Source organism: Mus musculus, chromosome 7, assembly GCF_000001635.26.
Source record: "Mus musculus strain C57BL/6J chromosome 7, GRCm38.p6 C57BL/6J".
Classification (NCBI taxonomy): Eukaryota; Metazoa; Chordata; class Mammalia; order Rodentia; family Muridae; genus Mus; species Mus musculus.
Window position 1 is genome coordinate 98,673,853 of NC_000073.6, and position 6,805 is coordinate 98,680,657.

The following is a 6,805-nucleotide window of genomic DNA, read 5'->3' on the forward strand; positions in this document are numbered from 1 at the left end:
AAACTGGGAGATGATGAAATGTAAATAAAAGAGCACGATGGTCTTTAGAGCCGGCCAGGTGGTGAGTGAGCAGTTTGCATTGTCTGGCTAAGAACAGGTTCTGAATGGTATTCTGTAATTTCCTATCTCTGTTACTCTGGCTAAGACACCTAACTTCTCCGAGGCTTCATTTTATAGTATGTAAAAGAGGGAATGCTAGTGTTCTCACTGGTTTATGACAAATACGAAAATGCACGGGCATCGGATAGGATGTCTTCAGCTTCTAGTGATAAACAAGGACCCAAAATGGCTAGCAAGCACCATGAAGGAAATTTAATAATCTTACATAACAGGAAGTCCAGAAGTAGGGGAGTTTCAGGATTGGCGAGCCCCTAAAGGACCCAGGTTATTTTCATTCTCTGCTAACCTCAGGATGAAGCTCGGCTGGGCTGGACTCACACAGTTCAAGGTATCACATCCACACCCTCCACTACACCGCAGCAGGAGGGAGATCACTCTCTGTCTCATTTCTAAGAGTGAGAAAGTCTTTCCTAGAAGCCTCTCACTGATTCTCGACATCACATTGTTGGCCAGACCTGAGTAACAACTCATGCTTTAAGCCAACAGCTGACAAGGGAGATTAGGATCCCCATGATTAGTCATCGTTCATCGCCTAAGAGATAGCTATCTGAACAACAGGATTCAGTTAGCAGAGAGGGGTAAGGGTGGATATCAGCAAAGAATCCAATGTTGTCTGTTACGTGTGCAGTTGTGTGATAAACACTATTTGTTTCCTATGTATTATAAACTCTCACTATGTGAGCTTACTGGTGACAAATCTAAGGCCCCAGTTTCTTCTCCTGAAAGATGGGGATAAGATTATCTGGTTTGGCAGTAGTGGGACACACCTGCAATCCCAGCACTTAAAAAGTGCAAACAGGAGGGGCGGGTTGGGGGAGTCCAAAGTCATCCCCAGCTACAGACTGAGTTCAAGGCCAGCCTGGACTACAAGAGACCCTTTCTCAAAATACAAAAATAAAAACAAAACTAGGGCTGGATGATGGTGGCACATGACATTAATCCCAGCACAAGGGAGGCAGAGACAGGTGGGTCTCTGTGAATTCAAGGCCAACCTGGCCTACAGAGTTAGTTCCAGGACAGCCAAGACTACACAGAGGAACCCTGTCATGAAAAAAAAAAAGCCAAATAAACCAGAAAATTACTAATTAAATAAAAAAGATTAAATTAGATAACATATAAAGTCATCAGTGCTTAATAAATACCTACTTCATATAACTGTGTCTAATTATTGCCTGGGTACTTGGGCTACAGGGGTTTTATAAAGGTTCCTAGGGTTGGCCCCTGCCTGCAAAACTCAATGATCACTAGAAGCAGTTTATACTTAACATTCCCTAATTGCAATTCTGCATGTTAATTTATCAGCCTGTAATCCTGTAAGTGCAGCCCTGTATATCCAATAGTTTTCCTTTTCTGTAAGGAGGCCCAGTGAGACAGTGATCTCTGTAAGATGGTCCACTCTCATGACGCCCTTGCCCCTAGACAGCATGAAGAGCCCCAGTGAAGCATTTGATAGCCCAAGGCCAGTAACTCCAACCATCCTGGGAGGAGATCTCATTTCTTGGAGGGCAGAAAGCATCTTTTGTTTCCTTTGCTCCTCTGCGGCGGACACCAGTCCACCAGGGTTAAGATCCTGTGACTGGCCCATCTCCACCACTTATGATGGGCGGCATTGAGCAAAGCACTGTACTTGTCTGTACATAGCTTTCGCCACACCTGCACGATGGGAAAAAGCTTCATCTTTCCCCGCTTTCCTCCATTCTCCAGCTGTGCTGACTTGGAATGACAGGTTATGCCTGCACAACTGTCCATCCTCCTTCTGAAAGTCAGTGTCAACCCCACCTCATCCTCTCCTGGGTTAAGCTCCTCTTCCGTTACCTCCTTCTCACAGCACAAGGACCCTAAAAGACCATGCACTTGTCTCTAACTTTGCAATGACCTCCCAGGATTGTGACTCTCTTTAACTTTCGTCTTCACCACTACATAGTGAGACCTTGAGCTGAGAACAAGGTCATCCTCCAACACATGGGCACCACTTCACTCTCAGATGGGTCAGAAGGGACCAAGTGCCGTCATTGCAGTAAGGTCTTATCAATAAATTGAGGCTCATGCAGAGGGATTGCCATGCATGCTTGTGGAGCTCCCAAAAGTCACCTCTGGAATACCAACCATAGCAAAATAGCATGGTGACTTACTTCCTGGAGAGACTATCCCAGCAAGTGGAGCATTTCAATAAACAAATAATAAAAGTGTAGAACAAATGGAGAGGGGAAATGTGGGGTCCCAGGAGGAGCATGGAATCCTACTTGGCAAGAAGCTGAGAGGAAAGATGTACAAAGCCAGAGATTTATGGCCAGGAATTTTGTTTCCACAAGGACCTGTCTGCTCAGAGTAGTTAGCAGACAGGATACGGTGCCAGAATCATTTGGAGGAATATAGGAGGACACCTATATTCATCTTACTTGGAAAGGATTCTGAGTTTGTACATTCCAATGGTCTTTTGCAGTTGCAGTTACTAGAATGTATACATGTCCCATCCAAACATGCAAGGATTCATCATTTGATGAACAGTGGATAAAGGGCTTGCTTTGCAAGTGTGAGTCCTTGAGTTACATCCCTAGAACCCATGTCTAAAGCCCGGCATACTGGTGTGTGCTTGTGATCCTAGCAATGGTGAGAAGGGAGCTGGAGATAGGTGCAGTGACTAGGCAGTGAAATTCCAGGCCATTGAGAGACTGTCTCAAACAAAAGGTAGAAGGTACCTGAGCACCAACACCCGACATCGTTCTCTGACTTTACGCATCCTTTATATACATGCATACCCCACGTCATGGATGCCTATATACCCACATATGTTTTTAAAAGAGCATGCTCTCGTGCTCCCTGACCTTCAAAATGTCAATATAGTGTGCTTTTGTTTTTCCAGGATTTAGGCTTTCCAGATGCTTGGTTGGCTGGGTTGAACTAAATGCCTTCGTTTTAAAATGTGGGTGCCATTCTTCTCCATTCCATGTCCTTTCACATGAGAAGCCTTAGGTATCTGTGACTCAGCTAGCCTTAATAACACTGTGCCAGCAGGGTCAAAGTTTAGTCTGAGTTTCAACTCCACTAATCCAAGAGAGTTTACAAGTTTTAAAAAGATGTTGGATGGGGTTAGGCTTATGGGATCAGTGGTAGAGAGCTTGTCTACTATCCACAAGGGCCCTGGGTTTAGCTCCAGTCACACACACACACACACACACACACACACACACACACACACAGAGAGAGAGAGAGAGAGAGAGAGAGAGAGAGAGTTCTCAAAGCTCTGGTTCTGAGTATGTCTAGAAGTGAGGTTTTAGAACTCTAAGCTTGTAATATTATCCTGGTGCAACTCTCAACAGTCAGAAGTCAATGCACCCTAAAATGCGGTAATCACAGTTCCCTATAAAGTCCCTTCCAGCCTCCCAGACACTTGTCTCCAGTGAGCATCCAGGTACTCGTGGGTGGTAGTTTAAGCAAGTCTTTCCTGTTGCATGTCAGAGAGCATTAGCTGTTGAGAGATACTGTCCAACAGAGTTCCAGGTTTGCTGTGTGTCCCTGTCAGGGACACCAACTGGGTAGGACTTACCTATTCACTCTGCCTGAGTCACCTCTATAATTAATCATAAAGGAATTAGGCAGGTCAAAGGGACTAGAACATGGCTTCCATCAACAGTTCATTCCCACAGAGGAAGGAAACAGGCTAATTGATTGCTTACCATTAAAGCTTCTATGTTCTTGGCCTGGGGCGCTTCAGCTCTCCCACACACCCGGAGAGCTGCCAACCCAGCCACTGCATTGGTTCCTAGGACTTTCAGGCAATGAAACTACTCTACCAGGCTGTGGCCCTCCTGGTCACTGTGCTGCAGAGGAAAGTGTCTCATCAAATTGTCTGTTTCCTGGGGCCCATGGTATCTTCATGTGGTGGAGGCTCCTCCCCAACACAGTATCTCATCTTACACTGGCAGTGTAGTCATCACTGAAGACCAGACCAGCCAGGTACTCTCCTGGAATCCTATCTTTAGGGGAAGGTTAATCAAGACCAGAGCCTCTTCTGTCCATATACCTTCTTGTACCCTGCCAACCATGGTCTAGCAAGAGCTAGAAAAACATTCTCATTTGCAAGTTTTCTACATTGCTTAAATATGGAGAAGGATAAAGAGAGTGGAAATTTTCTTTTCAGTGTTTTTATTTATTCTTTGGTAACTTCAGGCATATAATGTATTTTTATCATATTTGCACCATTACCACTTCCCATTCCCCTCCCACTTCCATTGAACCTTTTCTTCCCAACCTCTCCCTCCGTCCCTCTCACTGGCCCATGAGTTCACATGGGTTACTTGCATGATCATAAGCAACTTTCCAGTGGCTATCCCACTAAACAAATGACCCCTCTGCGCCACCCGACACCCAGCAATTAACTGCCAGTAGCTCCTCTGGGACGGATGGGGCCTCACGAGCCGTTGGGAATGAGTCTTACAATAAGTGGACAAATAGCCTGCAGTGGAGGGGCTTACCAGTGACACTGTAGGACAGGCAACTTGGAGCTTATGTCCATTTCCTCAGTGCTAGCCACTACCACTTACCTTGGACCTTAATGTTCTTTTCACTGTGCTCTGCCTCCAGAGGATCTTGCATTCCGGGTTCCTTTCTCTTCATGGAGCTAGCTGCTTCCATGTCTCAGAGCGCATGTTCAGCATTATCAGGAAGACATTCCATGACCAATATGCCTAAAATAGCCTCATGCCGCACTTCCTGCTCACCCGTCCCCACGACACCACTGTTAATTTTATTGGTTTTGTTTTTATTGGAAATCATCTTCTATGTTTATTTACCTTCTCCCCTCGCTAGAATGCAAGCTCCGGAAAGGCAAGCAGCTTGCTGCCTTGGGTTGCTAAGTGCTGTATTCTCTGCATTCAGAGTGGTACTTGATAACTGGATTGCAGGAGTAAATTGTTTCCATCTACTCCTCAATTATGCACTCTTTCCTGTCTCCCTGGGTGAGGGGTTTCTGCTACACGTCCCCAGAGGATCCACACATTCTCTCATTATAACATTTAATTACAATTACAGTTGGTCCCTTGACAGAACAACACGGTGACCAAAGCTGTTGGGCAATTTATCATCTTCAGTCATATGCAAGGCTGGTACTGGGAATTCAGCTACGAGCAAGACAGACATGGTCTCTGTTTTCACTCACATTGTAGGTTTATAATTTCCACCCCTATGGGATCCAGCCAATCAAGGACTGAAAATAGACAGGGAACAAAGTTACATCTGCACTGAAAGTGTACAGACATGATCTTCATGTCCTTAGTCCCTAACCAGTACAGTATAACTGTTTACACTGCACTTGTATTGTGGCAGGCATCGGAAGCACTCTAGATAGGACCCGGAGTGTATGGGATGATGCGTAAATATTATTCCATATTAAGTAAGTGATCTTAGCATCTGTGGGTCTGAGTGTCTGCTGAAGGAGGGGGGTGTTCTAGAACCAATTGCTCATGGATACCAAAGGAAGGCTGTGCTTTGTACGTTACCCCTCACTACACCAGAAACTCAGGGGAAGAAGGGATCATGTCTGTCTTGTTCCTAGGTGAGTCCCCCGGAGCCAGCACAGCACAGTATTTGCAATATAACTGGACATAATAAAGTACCTGTCAGATTCAGTCAGCGCATTGTCCTGTCAAAGGGGCCAAAAAAAGATTTAGTGATGGGTACATAGAAACCAAGCAAAAGAAAACAAGACATAATCACCTCCAAGAAAAACAAAAATCCAAACAAGAATAGAACTGAAATCACACATCCCCACACAGCTTGACTAAGAACTGCATTTATATAGACATAATCCATGCCATGGGACTGCTAGTTAAACAGGTGAACTAGCTTTGTCTAGTTAGTTAGTAGCTAGCCAAAGCTCCCCGAGTATCCCTGATTCCATATCTTAGAACTTGCAGGATTCAGCAGGTAAAGTACCCGAGATACACTTTTAATTCCAGCACTCAGGATACAGAGGCAGATGGATCTCTAAGAATTTGAGGTCAGCCTGACTACAAAGCAAGTTCCATGCCAGCCAAGGTTACATAGTAACACCATCTCTAAACACACAAAGATGATCTTGGTGTATATTGCTGATCTTATGTTCTAAAACTTACCTGTCAGAAACAGTCTCTTGAAAAGGACCCTTCAGATGGGTTAGAATCCTCTTCATGGCTCCTTCAGGAAGCTGGTACCACCAGGTCAAGAGAGAGGAGCAGCTGGACTGCATTAACTACTTGCCTCTGGGATCTATTTACACACCCTTGTCTCGGCATCGTTTCAGGCTCTCATCCTCTCCTCTCATGCCTCCCAAGCTCCCAGACTACTTGGACCAGCTGCCTCCCCTCCCTCCACAGCAGCGTGCTCACACACTCTGTGCCTCCATACTTCCTATCCTCTCTGCTGACCTTTCCACAGATTCCCTTCGGTTAAGCTCCACTCACCTTATCTCAGCTCTGTGGAACTGGGAACGTTTGTACTTTCTCCAAAAGTCCGTTCAGACACCCTCCCTCCATGAACTCCCCTCCAGCCCTCCCAAGGAGGGTTAGTCATTCTTGCCGTGTGTGGTGCCTCGAGGGACTCCTGGTGTCCAAATCCTCACTGAGGGGCAGTCACCCCTAACCCCAGCCATGTGCACCAGTCTCCATATGTCTCTTGCTTTTCATCTTCCATTATCCTTTTGCCCCAC